The sequence below is a fragment of the Syngnathus acus genome, chromosome 1, assembly GCF_901709675.1.
Source record: "Syngnathus acus chromosome 1, fSynAcu1.2, whole genome shotgun sequence".
Taxonomy (NCBI): domain Eukaryota; kingdom Metazoa; phylum Chordata; class Actinopteri; order Syngnathiformes; family Syngnathidae; genus Syngnathus; species Syngnathus acus.
In genome coordinates, this window is record NC_051087.1 from 15,765,177 (window position 1) to 15,785,451 (window position 20,275).

The window sequence follows — 20,275 nt, forward strand, 5'->3', positions numbered from 1 at the left end:
TGTTAGGGTGCGTATTATACATGGGGGCGCATTATACATGGAAGAAAACGGTATGTATATACAATTATATATATATAGATAGATATACTATATATATATATATATCGCTATGTATACGTATACCTATATATATCTAGATATATATACGTATATCTATATACATCTAGATATATATACGTATATCTATATCTATCTATCTATCTATACGTACGTATATATATATATATATATATATATATATATATATATATATATATACACTGCTCAAAAAAATTAAAGGAACACTTTGAAAACACATTAGATTTCAATGGTGAAAAAAAAAAGTTGGATATCTATACTGATATGGACAGTTTAATGTCTCAGGAACAAAAGGATGCCACATCTTTTGATGGAAATAAAAGTTTTCAGCCTACAGAGGGCTCAGTATATAGACACCCCAAAAATCAAAGTGAAAAAATGATGTGGCAGGCTCGTCCATTTTGCCTAAATTCAATTTCTGCAACTCAAAATTATTTTCAATATCTTGTGTGGCCCCCACGAGCTTGTATGCATGCTTGACAACGTCACGGCATGCTCCTAATGAGACGACGGTTGGTGTCTTGTGGGATGTCCTCCCAGATCTGTCTAAGGGCATCAGCAAGCTCCTGTAAAGTCTGAGGAGCAGCCTGGCGGCGTCTGATGGACCGAAACATTATGTCCCAGAGGTGTTCTATCGGGTTTAGATCAGGTGATCGTGAGGACCATTCAATTGTGTCAATTCCTTCATCCTCCAGATACTGTCTGCATACTCTTGCCACATGAAGCCAGGCATTGTTGTGAATCAGGAGGAATCCAGGACCTACTGCACCAGCGTAGTGTCTGACCATGGGTGCAAAGATTTCATCCCGATACCTAATGGCAGTCAGACTGACGTTCTCTAGCCTGTAGAGGTCTGTTCGTCCCTCCATGGAAATGCCTCCCCAGACCATCACTGACCCACCACCGAACCGGTCATGCTGAATGATGTTGCAGGCAGCATAGCGCTCTCCTTGGCTTCTCCAGACCCTTTCACGTCTATCACAGGTGCTCAGGGTAAACCTGCTCTCATCTGTGAAAAGCACAGGGCGCCAGTGGCGGACTTGCCAATTCTGCTGTTCTATGGCAAATGCCAATCGAGCTCCACGGTGCTGAGCAATGAGCACAGGAAACACTACAGGACGTCGTGCCCTGAGGCCACCCTCGTGAAGTCTGTTTCTGACTGTTTGGGCAGAGACATTCACACCAGTAGCCTACTGGAGGTTATTCTGTAGGGCTCGGGCAGTGCTCAACCTGTTCCTCCTTGCACAAAGTAGCAGATATCGGTCCTGCTGATGGAATGAGGACCGTCTACGGCCCTGTCCAGCTCTCCTAGAGTAACTGCCTGTCTCCTGGAATCTCCTCCATGCTCTGGAGATTGTACTGGGAGACACATCAAATCTTCTTGCAACAGCACGCATGGATGTGCCATCCTGGAGGGGTTGGACAATCTGCGCAACTTCAGGAGGGTTAAGAAATCGCCTCATGCTCCCAGTCGTGATAATGACTCTAGCAAAGCCAACACTTGTGGAAAAACAGTTAAAAAAGATCAAGAGGGAGGAACTTGAAATGGCCTCCACCTGCAAAACCAGTCCTGTTTTGGGGACCATCTCATTGTTGCCCCTCTAGTGCACCTGTTGTTAATTCCATCAACACCAATGCAGCTGAAACTGATTAACAACCCCTTCTGCCATGTACCTGACCAAAACCTTATCAGAAAAGTCTATTTGAATTCATGCCATACCCTGATAAAAAAAAAAACGTCCCTTTAATTTTTTTGAGCAGTGTATATATATATACATATGTCATGAATTCAAAAGTGATCTGATGAACTTGGGTGCAGAGTAAGAACATTTCTATGCATTATAATTAGTGAATGTGGCTCAATGACTACTTTTACATGGGCAACTATGTTTTAATCCAATCAATTAGAATTAAAATTTTGATCAAATACACTGTTTTTATGGAAACTAAAAATATCCGATTACTTGCGTGTACATGCATCACACTTTTGTTTGAAACAAAAATGACTGACGTGCAGATTGATCAAATATATCGTATATAGTATAAGCAGAAGAAGAAGCCGTAGCAACTTCCATGTCAACGAAGATTTGCTCCGTTCATTTCTACTTTGAACATTTGCGTTACTTCGCCAATTTTCCCTGGTTTGCACTGTTACATCAAGTGTACACATGTTAATGGAGCTGTAGTGTATCCTTCAGACAACACTTTTGTGTTGGCTTGTGTTGATTTCTAAGACACGGGGTCAGCTGAACATTCTTCTGCATGCAATGATGAACTGAGGGTTACAGCAGCTTCCAGGAATAACTGATGAGCTGGGCTTTATCCGGTCAGAATATTCCGAATGGGTTACATGAAGCATTTCTATTCCGATTGAGTTTTTAACCCAAACAAATGCATCCATGTAAACGTGGGCCCTGTCTCAAGCAGTCTAAAAACAACTTTAAAAAAAGTATTCAATTTGTTCTGAATGTGTTTGTACAAAATGTGTATGTGTGCGTGTGTGCGTGAGTGTGTGTGTGTGTGCTTGCGTGTGAATGCATGTGTGTATATGGGGGTGAGAAAGAGAGAAAGAAAAGTGAGACAGCTGGACTCTGTCAAGACTGACTAGAGACATTCCTGTTAGTGTAGCATAACCTTCTACTACTTTGCTGATAACACTGGCACCTCTCTCTGTCACACACAGACACACGGACACACACACACATGCTCTTATATCTTCTGTACTGCACAACCACTACTAATGCCATGGGAACCAGACTTTGTGTTCATTTATTCCACCGTGCACTTGTAATACACACACACACGCATGCACGCACACATTTGCATGCATTCACAGACGTACACACAAACAGGGCTTGTATGTTTCAATGACCTCACTGTGGAAAGAGTTTGTTAAGATAGCATTTCGTATCTATTGTACTCACACACTAACATGCTCTTGTGTGCCTACAAGCACACACAAATACACAGATTAGTGATTAAATAAAAAAACAACAACAACATGAGTTTTATGTTATGGAATGTTGATTGTTAGGTGATGTTATGTAACAGTACATTATGTGTTGAAGTTGGTGTTGATAACATTGTTGCTAACGCTTTATTATTTTGTGTTTAAAGTTGTTTATTTTGGAACGACAACCTCCATATTGCGGGTCTGTCTGTCTGTCTGTCTGTCTATCTATCTATCTATCTATCTATCTATCTATCTATCTATCTATCTATCTATCTATCTATCTATCTATCTATCTATCTATCTATCTATCTATCTATCTATCTATCTATCTATCTATCTATCTATCTATCTCTCTGTCTCTGTGTCTGTCTGTCTGTCTCTGTCTCTTTCTATGTCTGTCTGTCTGTCTGTCTGTCTGTCTGTCTGTCTCTCTCTCTCTCTCTCTCTCTCTCTCTCTCTCTCTCTCTCTTTCTCTCTTTCTCTCTCTCTCTTGGTACCGATATTATTGCTATAAGGATCGATCTGACTGCAAAGAGACATGGTAAAACACAAACTTTTGTTCTTGTATATCTCACTGGTTGCTTTTATTTGTCTTTTTTGCGACTGTTTTTCATGTGTGCTTTCTGTGAGTCCACTAACATGTTGAAAAGGCCTTGTGTACAGAATATAGCCCCTGGCAAAGAGACCAATTAGAGAGAGATATGGGAGACATCCAGAAAGAGGAGCAGTGCTGACCAGCTGCCTCAATGATGATGTCCAGACAAGACTCTGGACCATCCTTAATTCAATTAACATATACCAATGGACCCATGGGTGTGTACTTTGGTGTGTAGTGTTGTTGGAATCTGATTGGCGCTTAGCCCTTGTCTCTGGCCAAAGAAACAAAAGGTTAACTGAATTTGGTCAAGATGTGATTGATATGTCCCATTTTACTGCCTTTCTTTTTGTGCATGAGTGTATGTGTAATTGTTTACATTCAGGGAGGGAGGGAGGGATCTCTACATATAAGTACTTCAACATATCACAAGCATTAGCCTATGATGCATATGTTGGTGACTTGTGAAAGTACAGACAGACCTGACAGGGTACTTCAGTTGCAGAAAGGCTGCACATTTCTCTTAAATCAACCACGGAGAGGCTAATCCTTGTGATGGGTTGAAGTAGTCATAAGTAGAGATCTTCATGTAAATTTTGATGCCAATTGATATTTAGCTGTTTTTGGACATTTTAAGTAATCGTCTACAATGGTTTCCAAAGGGGAAATTGTGATCGCTTCCTTCCATAACTTCATCAACCAAGACATAGAGGGAAGGGGTGTGTGGCCCTATTCCTCATTAAAAGTGGGCGATTTTAAAGGCATTCATTGTTTCATAATTTCTTCAAAATGAATGGGTAAAACAGATTCCTCCCACATCCCAAAAACATGCTTGGTAGGCCGACTGAGCACTCCAAATTGGCCATAGGTGTGCGTGCGGGTGGTTGTTTGTCTCTGTGTGCCCTGCGATCTGCTGGCAACTGGTTCAGGGTGTCCCACGCCTACTGCCCGATGACTGCTGGGATAGGCTCCAGCATGCCTGCAACCCCGAGGGGACAAGCGGTATAGAAAATGGATAGATGGATGAAAATAGAAAATGCTGAGTTTTTACATTTTCCTGATTCAAAAAAATATATGAACTAGGCTAGTTAGTGAAAAATAAACCATCTTCCCTTTATTGGCCCTTTAGTTTTGAGTTTCATGTTGACAATTGGGCAATTGTCATTATAAGCAAAATTAACCAGGAAAAACTCAGAGGAATTTAAAAAAAATGCTTAAAACATATTCATGCCTAATTTGTGTTTACTACATCCAGCTGACAACGAAATACCTTTGGTACCACAAGATTTATTGCGTGAGCAGTTCAGGTAAGTATCCCCATTAAAAAAGAACAGTTACTAACCTGACCCTTACATGCTGGGGCGTCGTGTGTGTGTGCGCGCGCGCGCGCGTGTGCACGCGAGTGCGTGTGTGTGTCTGTTTGTGGGGGTGTGCGTGAGCGCCTGCACTTTTCTTATGTTGTAAAACTACTGTGGTGGTCAACCATATGATGTTGCAGTTGAATATCTTTTAGTTTGTTCTTTTAGTTTGTTCGACAACTTCAAACATCCAATGTGCTACTTCTCTCACTATGTTTAAATTTAACTTCATCATAACAGTCTATTGTCTTTCTGTAGTGGTCCAGTTGAAATATCTAATATGCCTCATGTGTATTAAATTAGGCTCGGGAGGAAGTTGTTCACCACACTGAAGCCTGTTTTTCCCCAAGGACTAAGGGATACTTTAAGGTACAAGTGTAAAGGAAATGTCGAATAGCTTTATTGTAGACACAGTACGTATTGCAGACACTCATGGCAGTTTGGGATTTAGGTTGGGATGTGAGTCACAGTAATTTGTCTGAGTTTGAACCTCATATGTTCTCCCTGTGATTTTATTTGAAGGCTGAACGGCTCTATATTCACTCTTAAGTTGAAAGGTTTTCGTTTTCCTGTGACCTTATGTGTCATGCTGTGGCATGATTTGGCAAGAGCATTGGCGAGATACGTTTTTTAGTCTAATGTGTTTGTTTGTCTAAGAAGTGTTTGGTTCTTTAATTTACTGACTAGACAACTGGAACAGGGACTGACCACAGCATATCACACCCATGGTTCCAGGGTGATGTTGCGCGGTTGGTCTTTTGCCACATTGAGGTCTGTCCGAGCTCATTTGACAGCGCTGACATTATTTTCGGCTCTTTTTTTATGCTGGTCAATGGCTTGAACTATGAATGGAAGCCAGAGATCTTAAAGTGGAAGTCAAAAAAGGTATTTTCAGTATGTTCTATGTGCATCCACTAGTCTAATTGTGATATTCTGCTTGATTAAACTTGCATTGCTAGAAGAAGAATTTAGTAGCTAAATTCACTCGTTCTCGTCCATCAAAAGACATACACTTGCCTGCCGACAGTCTTGGAAGGGGGTTTATTTCACCCCCTGCTGGTCAAAGTGGGCAACCCATACGGACTCAATCACAACTGTATTTCTTCAAACTCATCAGGATCAGATTATTGCGTCAAACTAAATCTCGAAGACACGAATTTTTTAAGAGCGAAATAAACCCATTATTTAATGTACCAGCAGCACTTATAGCAAAATGAAAATGTTTTTTGTATTTAAATGTTTAAATGTTTTTATTATCTCTCTGTTCCAAACAGAAAATTTCAGAAAAAGACTATGTTGCAAAGTGATGCTCAACATCAGGGATACCTCTTTGTACTTAAAAGGGCTTTGTCTTATATGTCTGTATGTCTGTGTGTGCAAATGTGATCAGGAATTCATTAGCTGAGAGGAAGCTCGATGTTGCAGTCTGTTTTCTGTCAGTCTATCGCACGCTGATTTTTCCCAAGGCCAAGAGGATATCCCATTACGTGCGCGCGGGCGCACACACACGCACGCACGCGCGCAAAACTGACGATGTAACCACACGTGGAAAGAGACTTAAAGTACAGTAGAAGAGAATTAGTTGGCACAGGCAACATAAGTACAAACTAGAAAGGGGGGGCGGGGGGGGACTTTTCCAACACGTCAGATAAGGTAAACATGATGCTCGGGAGATATATTGTAATATTTTCACAAGATAATTACAAAGGTTATGGAGAGGGGACAAAGACTATTCATCTCATAAAATATTTAATAATAATAATAAAGTTGCAGTAATGTTGTTGAAGTAATCATGGATATAATGTTACAAAACTCCACACCAGAAATTTACGTCACAATTTGTCGTATCAACCCCGATCTAACCCAAAATATAGACTGGACTAAATAAGATAAATAAACGGTGATGTAGGCACTCCAGCAATTTTGAAAATAACCTCCATTGACAAATCTATTTATTTGTCCCGCCTAGAGCTACAAAATAATGTTATTCCTGGAGATGGGGCACAATTTATGTGATTTATGCGTTCATAGTAGAAAAAACATATAACTTTCTTGGGAGGGGCGGGGAGTGGTGGGTAACTGGACTTTAGCAGGAAGAGAATATACAGTGTAACGGTGACTGCATGTGGGATATAACCTCTGTGCACTCACCTCATTTATCTGTAAGGAAAGTGTCTTCGGCGGCGCACTTACTGTTGTTGGTTGTTTAAACGGCTGAGCGTGTTTTTGCGCCTTTGTCAATCATAATCCAGACATCTCTGCAGAACCTCCCAGCACTCTGCAAGGATGTCTCGGCACCTCAGGACTGGACTGGAGGTAGGTTTGAGAGACAAATAGCGAGCGATTTTAAGCAATAGTACAGCGATCAACTAACTAACTCACTAACTAACTAACTAACTAACTAACTGCGTGCGTGCGTGCGTACACATACGTACGTACATACATACATACATACATACATAAATTGGCGCATTAACTGAATGTTTTCATTTGTTACCTTTGCACATGCTTCGCATGCAAAGTCGCAGGAGAGAAAAAATGTGTGGCTGTCACATTTTCATTTTGCTCTTCTCGGCGTTCTCATGTAAACATTTGTTGTCACAGCTTTTAATTTATCGTTATTCGCTAACTTAAGGAGATGAGGGAAAGAGGATCAGGAGTGAGAGCGGGTGTGCGTGATGAATACCAACTAAAAGTGGCCTAATAACTATAATAGCTCCGATTAACGAGTTTGTCTGCCTTGTCAATTTACCCGGAAAGTGGGCCTCCCACATTAAATAATTATTAGGCCTACAAATATGTTCACGAAATGCTGTCTTTGGACCAATTTAAAGTGCAACAAAACAGCAGCATAAACATATACTAATACTAATAATAATCACTCTCTTAACTGATTGTGAATTCAAAGCTGATTCTGATTATTTCAAAGGATTTATGCGCCAATTATTGGTTTCAGTTGAATATTTCTCGTAGGCTACCACTTGTGAATAAATCGTAATTAGGCCACTGTAAGCTATTTCGTACATGGGCCTATATGCAATTACATAGGCTGCATACTACAGCCACGAAGCCGTACATAATTGTATTTTATTTTTCATTTAAATCGAACGTTGCGGATCGCGCGGTTGCTCAGTTTTTTTTACTCCAGCCATGTGATTGCGCATATTTCGAATAATATGCAGTAGCTTATATAGGCTGCAGGCCTACCATATGTCATCCACTGCACTTTCCATAAATCACACCTGTATGTTCTTAAAAAATAAATAAATAAAATAAACAATTTTCACCTTAAACCACTCAGATCCAAAGTCAGGCCAAATGCGGCCCGCGTCTAAATTTAAACTGGCCCGAAGCACTATGTCATAAAATCAATAATAAGTGGCCCGCTGGCACTGTCGCGGGGACCTACGCGCCCCAGAGCGAGCCACAGAAATGAAACTCGTCCTCACGGGAACGCGCACATGAGCCATCGCTCATGATCGGTTGCGAGCGTGTCTCCTCCGTCCCTTCCCAGTTCATGCGCACACAAGTGACCGTTTGCAAGATAATCAGTGACACAGACACTTCCTCATTCAAATGTCCACACACTAAGGACGAAGGCGACGCTAAAACCAGAGACGCTGCAAGTGACGCTGCACAGGGAAAGGCAAAAAAACAAACAAAAAAAACACGGACTACTGGTGAGAGCTGTCTACTTCTTACTAACTCGACACACTACTACGCGTCCGCGCCGCCCACTCACAGTGATCACAAACAACAAAAATACTATGGATTATTATTTTGTGTTTATGAAGTCATTTGTTGCGTATGAAGTTGAAATAAAAAAGATAAAATGGTGAATGATTTCATTTGGATTTTAAATCTGACATGATGCAACCTGGCCTGTTTACTGCAGTCATAAACACCAATATCACCCTTCTTATTAATACATCAATAACAACAATAAAACAAACTTAATACATCTTGTAAAAAAATCCTTCAACTTTCATAAAATTGTTCATTTGTATTTAATTTATTATTATTTTAATCTTTAACTTTTCTGGTAGTGCAATTGACAACAGATTATCATTTGCAATATCAACCTATCTGCAGAGATACTAGACATTTACAAGTTCAATTACAATGGTAATGGTTCGAGGAATGTCGGTGCAAATGGTCGGCCCCTATACATTTTCATCTAACCAAATCTGGCCCGCTTTGCAAAATGTTTGGACACCCCTGCCTTAAAGTGATTAAGTCAGCGAATTTGATCTCAATTGTTGAAGTTCACAAATGGCAATTAAAAAGCGAAGCTCAACTAAGCAGTCGTGCCTTAATAAGCACTTGGGAATAATAATAAAATATACATAACATAATTTAACAATTGCTGTTATTATTATTATTACTATTATTATTTTTTATCCATCCATCCATTTTCTGGTATTATTCATGTACGCTTGTCTTCACGAGGGTTGCAGGTGAGCTGGAGCGATAGCCCAGGAGACTTTGGGAGCACGTACTGTTAACTGATCATCAGTCAATTGCAGAGCTGATAGTGTTATTGTTCGTAGTGTTGTTCTGAAACGAAATGAAATTCCTGATTGTAAGGGTCTCCATTACTCAATGTTGTAAGATCGTATTTCTGTCAAGTGTAAGAGCAGAAAAATATGAAAAAATACAGAATTTAAATTATTTGTAGAATTAGTGTTATCGTTTTATTTTTTTTAATGTATTTGTTAATAATAGCCTCCCTTAGAAAACAGCGCATAATCTGTACGCCACTTCATTTACCTCTAAAACTATTGACGCTTAACATCTGTTAACTAAAAAGAAAACCTCAGACCTGCTGTGCATTTTTAAAAGTGTCAGATATGAAGGATGGCAATGATGAATTCTTCGTGCGTAACATGTGCGAGAGGCAAAATAGTCATTGATGTATTTTGGTTTATTATAAGAAGGTGACCCCACGATTATTATTCAGCGTTTGTCTACCTAATACATTGATGATGTTAATGGATATAGTAACATCAATGTAGTAGGTAGACATGCGCGTGGAAGAGTGTGCGAATGCACCCGTTCGTGTGAACGAGTGTGTGCGCGTGTGAGAGTGTGTCTCCGCGTGTGTGTGTGATTATAGTCTGTACAAGAAAAAGGGGTTAAAGTTATTATTCTCCCATTTTATATATTTTGCAGTTAGATGCTTGCTGTGGTATTCATTCCCCATTTTGTTATTTGCAAGTCACTGGACAAATAAAAAGAACGAAGTTGCAAAATGTGTTGCTTCTATTTAAAAAATAAATAAATAAATAAATAAAATTCTGGAGTAGATAAAATTAAATCATGTACCAATGTATGCACCTTATTAGCTGGTAGGATATGTTTATAATAAACAATTTCAAAATACTCACCTTTAGATCCGGCATTTACCTGTTAACTTCCCAACAAATTGAAATTCGAAAGTGATGAATAAGAGTGAGATTAATTTGCCACTAGACAGCATCTTGGAAGTGTAAATAGTTGTAATAATGACAATATATCAGTCAGCAAGAGGCAAGGGTTCATAGAACAAATGGGGTAAAAAATGTTTAACCCTTCATCTTTGCCCACCAAACAAGGGGCTAACGGAAGAGAAGAAAGGGGAGAAATGGGATTGAGCAAAGTCTGACAATTACTTCTTTTTCATTAACCAGGATTTTGGCACCCTCTTCAGGCATCTTGGGCACTGAAAAGGGTGCCCAAGATGGCTGAAGAGCTTGGGTTAGTAGAGAGGAGAAAAAGACAAGAGGCAAAAATCCACATCAATGCTGGGATTTCAAAAATGCTCGTTGTTTACTCGCACGCAAAAAAAAAAAAGATAACACAAGCCCAGTAGAGGGTTTTCTTATTCACACGAGCAGCAGACTCAACCACACTTCACTTTGCATCACAAAATGAGTTGTGTAGACCAGGAAATGAGAGTGTAGTTTGCATTTTTCTCCCCCCCCAATGTCTGGCCACTAACTGGCGGGAAATCAGGTGACAACTTATACACAGGCTCTAGCTGATGACACACCTACATAAAGGACCAATTTCCCTTTCATTTGTTACATCGGGTTCCACAGAAAAAACAAAAATAGGTGAATTTGTGAATTGTGAACTGCTATGAGGTGGGGAGTTCTCTGTATAATCAGTTATGCCGAGCTTTGTGCTCTGGCTTCTATGTCTCAACGCATGTCAGATGTTGTGCAACACACAGCGGCAGATGGCAGAGCCACACTACATAAGTGCAGGCGTTGTCATTCATGATTTATTAGTTTAAAAGAAGTGCAAAGACACAATGTTGTTAGATTACTTTTTTTTCTCTGTCTGTCCTGTGTTCATCCACGAGTAGATTTACTGCAGTGAGAGCAGCTTCAGACAGCCAAGAGTGGAGAGCTTGTGTTTTCATCACAGACAGGAAAGAAGGAGGAAATTGAATGAGGTGAGAACTGAGCATTATGGGAATGGAAAAATATGTTACAGGCGACGAGACAGACAAGGAAAAAATGAAACGATGTATACGTTTGATCATATACAAGTGACAAAGGATTTAAACAGAGGTTAAACATAACCAAAAAGCTAAAAATTAAATACAATTTTAACATTTCATAGATTATGAAGAATTTAAATGCACAGAACCTCCAAAAATACAGTTGAGACTACTAGAGCTGCACTTACTGCATGAGCTCTGGGCTAGAGGGAGCACAAAGCAGGATAAGATGAAAAAGCCCTTGTTTCCACTAGAGACACACTTTTCTGGGAGATCCACTCCAGACCATTCTTTTCCATCATAGAAGTCGTGAGTTGAGACACTTCAAAAGCTGTCATGATTGCTCATGGCAACAGTTTTTTTCCTTAATACAGCCTGCTTTACAGATGCCAATCAGGCAGTAAACTCTCAAGGGGCATTTGACACGTCAGTTTTGATGTCTTGAATGCATTTGGCAGAAAAAGGAATGCCATTACCCATTAAAAGCATGTGTGCCAAATATGGTGATTTCTTTTGAAGATATCAGAAACAAAGAGCGATAATACAATGAAAGGTGTAATAACAGAATATTTTCTGCAGGTTTGTTCATAATAGAAAAAAAGAACCGCAGCCTCTTAAAACTGCTGGTTTAACTATTGGACCGAGTCGGGTTTGGTATTTTACCAAACTTGGGGTTGATTTGCAAAAGACTAACCCAATTTGTTGGATTATTTTGTACGAAATTGTTTGTTTTGTGCAAAACAACCCAGCAAGGTGGGTCAATTTGACTTACTGGGTCGGTCCAATTTTTAACCGAAATTGGGTTGTTTTTAATGCAGCATTTTTGAAGGTGCAGAAAAAACGGGCAAGAAAAAATCCTTCCATAGTCAAACTGGTGCAATCATTAAACCTCTATTAACTGTACAAGCAATGTTTTAGTTCCCATTTTATCAAGCGTAACAAGACTAAAGCAACTCCTCACTCTTTGATCGTGTAGCATTTAACAAAGTGCAGAGGCCGTTAACTGATGCCAGTCACCAAGTAATTACTGTGTCTAAAAACTTCAAACGCCAAGTTGTGGACTCACTCTTAATTTAGATAACATGATGATAAACCTGCTGAGGATGATATTTTACTGAGCATGCCATTTTTGACCGAGTACAGTAAGTGAGTTGTCACAGATAATCGTGCATCATACTTTATGAACACGCTAAGCTTTTACGTGCAATTTAATTGGAGACTTTTCTAATTTTTTTTTTAAAGTCTTGCTTTAAAACGGTAAGTTAGATACTGGTCTGTAACTATTAATAATGATTGGGGTACAAACTGCTCTTCTTCAGTAAGGGGATTTTACCATCGCCATTGGTAAGCAACAGATATTTGAACATGAACGGTAGAGCAGCACATGTAGACACATACTACAACACATGGCCGCAGGTGTCAAAGGGGAGGGCGGCGACGTGTCCCTTACAGTTTCATAAAAGTAAAAAGTATTGCACATGCCTTCACGTTTGGTGCGTGTCTTTTTACGCTGTTTGCTCAACGTGAAAGACAGAAAGAACAACATAAAATTGATGTTTGTAACTTTTTTTTCCCCTTTAGCTAGAATAGTCTTTTGTCATGTACTGATCAATAGCTGGAGTTAAATATACTTTAAATATATATGGAAATTGCTAAATCTTTATTTTTATTTTGACTAACAAAACTTTTTTTTTTACAGTGTGGGTTTTGCAGCGAGGGTGAGGTGACCATGCAGTGCCTGTTAAAAGTGTAAGGGAGGTAATTTAAAAACAAAAATATTTAGTTTCCTCTAAAACAATGAATGTTTACAGACGGTCATATCCTATGTCCGTTGCTGAGATGTGGCAATTAATGTAGTAATTGTGAGTATAGTCACTGCAATAGAATAAAAAAAAATAAAATGTACCCAAATTGGAAATCCACCTCTGAATAGACCTTACCAGCGAGGCTGAGGAGTGTGACTCCTCTGTAGTTGGAACACAACCTCCAGTCCCCCTTCTTAAAGAGGGGAACCACCACCCCAGTCTGCCAATCCAGAGGCACCATTCCCGATGTCCACGCAATGTTGTAGAGGCGTGTCAGCCATGACAGCCCCACAACATCCAGAGCCTTTAAAAACTCCTGGCGGATCTCATCCACCCCTGGGGCCTTGCCCCTGAGGAGTTTTTTAACTACCTCAGTGACTTCGATTCCAGAGATTGGAGAGACCTCAGAGTCTCCAGGCCCTGCTTCCACAATGGAAGGCGTGTCGGTGGAATTGAGGAGTATTCTCCCCACCGACTCACGACATCTCCACTATAAACAGTGTTGACGGTGCACTGCTTCCCCGATGGTGGACCAGAATTTCCTCGAAGCCGTCCGGAAGTCATTCTCCATGGCCTCATCAAATTCCTCCCACGCCCGGGTTTTTGCCTCAGCAACCGCCGAAGCCGCGTTCCGCTTGGCTATCCGGTACCCGTCGGCTGCCACCGGAGTCCCACAGGCCAAAACGGCCCGATAGGACTCCTTCTTTAGCTTGATGGCATCCCTTACCGCCGGTGTCCACCAGCGGGTTCGAGGATTGCCGCCACGACAGGCACCGACCACCTTACGGTCACAGCTCCGGTCGGCTGCCTCAACAATGAAGGCACGGAACATGGTCCACTCAATGTCCCCCGCCTCCTCTGGGACGTGGGAAAAGCTCTGCCGCAGGTGGGAGTATAAGCTCTTCCTGACAGGGGATTCTGCCAGACCTTCCCAGCAGACCCTCACAGTATGTTTGGGTCTGCCAGGTCGGACCGGCATCTTCCCCCACCATTGGCGCCAACCCACCACCAGGTGGTGATTAGTTGACAACTCCACCCCTCTCTGCCCCCGAGTTTCCAAAACATGCGGCCGCAAATCCGATGAAATGACTACAAAGTCGATCATCGAACTGCGGCCTAGGGTGTCCTGGTGCCAAGTGCACACATGGACACCCTTATGTTTGAACATGGTGTTCATTATTGACAATCCGTGTCGAGCACAGAAGTCCAATAATAGAACACCGCTCGGGTTCAGATCGGGGGGGCTGTTCCTCCCAATCACGCCCTTCCAGGTCTCACTGTCATTGCCCACGTGAGCATTGAAGTCACCCAGTAGAATGATGGAGTCCCTAGAAGGAGCGCTTCTTCCAAGGACTCCAAAAAGGGTGGGTAGTCTGAGCTGCCGTTCGGTGCATAGACACAAACAACAGTCAGGACCCGTCGCCCCACCCGAAGGCGGAGGGAGGCTACCCTCTCGTTCACCGGGGTGAACCCCAATGTGCAGGCGCCCAGCCGGGGGGCAATAAGTATACCCACACCTGCTCGACGCCTCTCACCGTGGGCAACTCCAGAATGGAAGAGAGTCCAGCCCCTCTTGAGAGGGCTTGTACCAGAGCCCATACTATGTGTGGAGGCAAGTTCGACTATGTCTCGTCGGAACTTTTCTGCCTCACATACCAGTTCGGGCTCCTTTCCAGCCAGAGAGGTGACATTCCATGTCCCAAGAGCCAGCTTCTGCAGCCGGGGATGAGACCGCCAAGGTCCCCACCTTTGGCCGCTGCCCAGATTACTTTGCACCTGACCCCTTTGGCCCCTCCCACAGGTGGTGAGCCCATGGGAAGCAAGCCACGTTTTCTCCTGCTGATAATCCTTAAATGGGCGCCTGTACATCTCTTTTTCCTCCACATGAAAAGAGCAGCGCCTACACAACTTTGTGTGGCTCAGTACTGGAGTGACTCTTGCTAAAAATACAGATAGGGTATACTCTCTGCTTAGTTTAAAGAAAATAATCTGGTTGTGGCATACCTGTGCCAACTTCATTAAAGCACTTTCTGAACATCTTCAGTAACAGGCGTAAACTTGGTTATGTTACATCAAGACACCTAGATGTTCCTCACTTAAATCCAAGGTGAATTTAATGAAAGTTGCATCACCAGGTTTAAGTCTCACTATGGAGAAATGTAAAAAGAACGGCAACTAGTTGTCAGAGAGATGCTAGTTACCACTGCCATAACCCAAGTAGTGCAGCTCTCCTTGCATACCTCTTTCACTCAGAATCTCTCCTCTGTGTTACCTTGTTCTATATGCTGTATGCAACCTGAAGTATGTGCGGGAGTGTGAGCTGACTTTCCCCTTGAGGGACAAAAATTAATAAATACGTTAAAAATAGATAAATTATAGTAAGTACAATTTAAAAAAACTTGTTTTATTTTAACACTTATAAAGTGGATTAAAGACAAAAAAATACCAATTTAATCTATTTTTAAAAATCATTAACAAAAACAATGCACAATAAAAGAAGAAAACACAATGGTGCCAATAATAAAGGTGGGCTTTAACTGTAGATACAGTAGCGGCAGTGTCAGTCCAAGTCCTGGTAGAGTAGTATTTAAAGGTTGGACTTAGTATATAAACCAGCCTCAATTGTGGATGTGGGGGTGTGTGTTTGTGTTAGCATTAATTGTGTGTGCGTGTGTGTATACATGTGCGTTTTTGCCTTTGTGTCAGCCCATCCTGATGAAGTGCAGAGACTTTGAGCTCAGGAGGCCATCCATCATCTCTTTCAGGCTTAAGTGTGCCTCTCCAGACGGAGACGCCACCAGACGACGACCTGGGTTCACCGCTGTGGGTTGGCCAAAATAAACATCAGGCCCTTCGTCGTCATCATCATCAGTATCAGTATAATTGGATCAACATCATTATCATCAGAAGAAAAAGCACAAACATTGCTAATTGCTCATGTTACTTCCGAGATATAGCACAAAACCCATGAATTCAGAACGCACCAGGAGGTGACATTAATAGTCATAACTGAGTAATTTCGCCTTCTTTTCGTCTGTCTTTTTTTCTGGTATGACTACTAATATTTGACACCCTATCCCATTTTGCTGATTATGTATACTGAGACAGACAGTATTCAAATTTACTAAAATTATCGACAGCACAGATTATGTTTTACTGTATATCATATCAACATTTTTATTTTTTAAATCACGAGCATCCCATTGTGAAGATGATCAAAGGCATAGTCAATGAGAAAAGATAAAGATACCAAGCTTAATTTTTAAAATGAACAAAATAAACTGAAGGGAAAGGTGTGTCTGTTTGATGTTAGGTCACGTAGCCTTGCCCTCGACTCTCTTCTCATTTGCTGTGCATAAAACCACATATTGCCCTTTTGCTCTCACTCTCACACGCACACGCTCATGCACACACACGCACGCACGCACGCACGCCGCACGCAGAGGTCGAGTATCAGAGGTCATATTGTGTCTGGACAGGATTTAGTTTTGGGCTGCTTGATCTAGAACCCACGAACACATACAATGCACACACGTTTGTAAATACAGGCCTCCAAATGGGGTACACAAGGTTGAACAGCCTTACTGAGAAATTATTTACAGCAGAACTAAGGTGCAAGGATTAAGGACCACCCCTGCATTTTTGTTTCATTTATATCTACATCAGCTACATCAAGTATATCATCTACTAGACATTCAAGTTTGAAAACATTCTACAAAATTCTACATTCTAAACAAATTTTTCATATGCTACATATCTTAGCTAAGGTATAAAAGTACAGAAACTACAAACATGTTAGCAAATGCAAGATTTAATAACTAGTTACATATTTGTGTGATACACTGTCAGTTACAAAGCATTCTAAACAAAAAACACCACATAAATGGCTTTCATAATTTCAAAAAGCTATACTTCATTAAGAGTTTGTCTTTATTGGATCGTCAACAAAATGAATGTAATTGCAAGTAAGCCTTGATTTTTAATGAAACCAAGATGGTATTGACTTCAATGACTTGAGGAAGGGGCAAAAGGCTATAGCTACATGGCTATTGACCTTTAATGTAAATGTTAAATAATTACCGTATTTTCCGCACTATTAGGCGCACTTAAAAACTTAAAATTTACTGAAAAAAACCACAGTGCGCCTTATATATGGATCGATTGATGAATTTGTTGATCCATACTGGTTGTACACAGCGCTCTGCCAAAATGTTTCAGTACGTTTTAGTACGACTAGTAAATTACAAGGTCGCATCGCTTCCCAGCATTACGGCAACCGTGGTCAGGGGGCGTCACTGAATAGCTGTTGTACCCGCGAGGCTATTTCATTTAAAAATAGGCTGTTCCGTTAATGTTTTCGAATACGTTTACGGATCAATATCCAACGGAATCATAAATATGCAGCACCAATGTGTTAATCAGTCTTTAGTCGGTTCCGATCACTTTTATGGGAGAGAGTTTGAGAAACGTGATTGTTTACAGGGGGCTGCCACGATACTTTGCTGCGCTCATGGGAGTCTGCGAGCTGAGGCTCATGGGAGTTTGCGGGTGGCTAATGCTATAATGATAGCTGCTATACGCACGAGGCTATTTCGTTTCAAAATAGGCTGCTTCGTTAATGTTTCGAGTAAATTTACGGATCAATATGGAAGGGAGACATAAGTAAGCAGTACCAATGTGTTAGATCGAACTTTAGTCAGTTCCGATCATTTTGTAGGAGATAGTTTGAGAAACGCGATTGTTTACAGAGGGCTCATTGGTTATTGGCTAGTGGATGCATAGCGCAACCCTAGTCAACCTCAGTTTGTTGCAGTATAGCTTCTATTTTATGCGCCTTTTAATCCGGTGCGCCCTATATATGAAATAATTTCTAAAATAAAAAATTCAATGAGGGTGCGCCTTATAATCCAGTGCGCTTTATGGTGCGAAAAATACGGTACTTCTCAACAACAGTGTAAGATCTATTGTCAAGGTAACATTGATGACCAATGAAATATCTATTGCTAATAGTTTTAAATTAGTAGAAGGTGTCATAATCTTATTATTGACAAATTCATTAACAATTAAAAATTCTAATCCATACGCGAGTATGGACATTTCTTAAGTATGGTCCTCAGTTTTGATTTGTGAAGTTTTGTTTTAGCATCTAACAAAGTATATACAGTGGAGCCTCGGTTTTCAAATGTTCCGGTTCTCGAACAAATCTGTATTCAAACAAAAAATTCGAGATTTTTTTGCTTCGGATGTCGGAGGAAATTCGGTTGTCGAACCTTGCGAGATGAGCCGAGAGCACCCGCATGCCAACTGACTCCGTTCATTATTACGTTCTCGTTATTCTGAGGATTGCATCAACTCTAATCATGCCTCCAAAGGAAGCAAGTGGGAGCAGTAAAGCCATCCTAAAACACAAAGACGCTCCTAAAGCAATGCGACACTGAGCACCCGGCGCGCTGCGGTTGCGCGATCGGACCAAATTAAGCTCCCTGCGCACTGATGTCCGCTTAAATTTTGGAAAGTACATCAGGACTTTAAAAATATTTTCTAAATTTCAGCGACGGCTCTGTCACAATAATGCAACCAGCGCGGTGCAGTTGCGCGGTCGGCGACGTGATTGGACAAAAATGCGCAAATAAAAAAATGCTTAAAAAAGGCGGGGGTTTTTTTGGGCTTGGAACGGATTAATTTCTTTCCATTATTTTAATGGGAAAATATGATTCGGAATTTGAACGATTCACTTCTCGAACAGCCTTCTGGAACGGATTGTGTTCGAAAACCGAGGCTCCACTGTACTTAAAAAAAGCATCTTAACTTACAACTGATCCTGTTTTTACTGTAATTTTGCTCCAGAGGTAATTTTCTTCTAGCTTTAAACAATAAAAAAGTACATACCAACATTACTACAAAGACATTCTAACGTTCTCTGTGACGTTGGTTACAGTTATTTTATCTGTAATTGAAAGTAACATTTTTTAGATACTTATGGCATGGAACTGAACTACACTATGACTGCAGTTCAGCAGCCATATTTTCAAATACAGTGCCTTGCAAAAGTATTCGGCCCCCTTGAACCTTTCAACATTTCGCGACATTTCAGGCTTCAAACATAAAGATATAAAAGTTTAATTTTTTGTCAAGAATCAACAACAAGTGGGACACAATCGTAAAGTGGAACAAGATTTATTGGATAATTTAAACTTTTTTAACAAATAAAAAACTGAAAAGTGGGGCGCGCAATATTATTCGGCCCCCTTGCGCTAATACTTTGTAGCGCCACCTTTTGCTGCAATTACAGCTGCAAGTCGCTTGGGGTATGTCTCTATCAGTTTTGCACATCGAGAGACTGGAATTCTTGCCCATTCTTCCTTGCAAAACAGCTTGAGCTCAATGAGGTTGGATGGAGAGCGTTTGTGAACAGCAGTCTTCAGCTCATTCCACAGATTCCTGATTGGATTCAGGTCTGGACTTTGACTTGGCCATTCTAACACCTGGATACGTCTATTTGTGAACCATTCCATTGTAGGTTTGGCTTTATGTTTTGGATCATTGTCCTGTTGGAAGATAAATCTCCGTCCCAGTCTCAGGTCTTTTGCAGACTCCAACAGGTTTTCTTCCAGAATGGTCGTGTATTTGGCTCCATCCATCTTCCCATCAATTTTAGCCATCTTCCCTGTCCCTGCTGAAGAAAAGCAGGCCCAAACCATGATGCTGCCACCACCATGTTTGACAGTGGGGATGGTGTGTTCAGGGTGATGAGCTGTGTTGCTTTTACGCCAAACATATCGTTTTGTATTGTGGCCAAAACGTTCGATTTTGGTTTCATCTGACCAGAGCTTGTTTGGTGTGTCTCCCAGGTGGCTTGTGGCAAACTTTAAACGAGACTTTTTATGGATATCTTTGAGAAATGGCTTTCTTCTTGCCACTCTTCCATAAAGGCCAGATTTGTGCAGTGCACGACTGATTGTTGTCCGATGGACAGACTCTCCCACCTCAGCTGTAGTT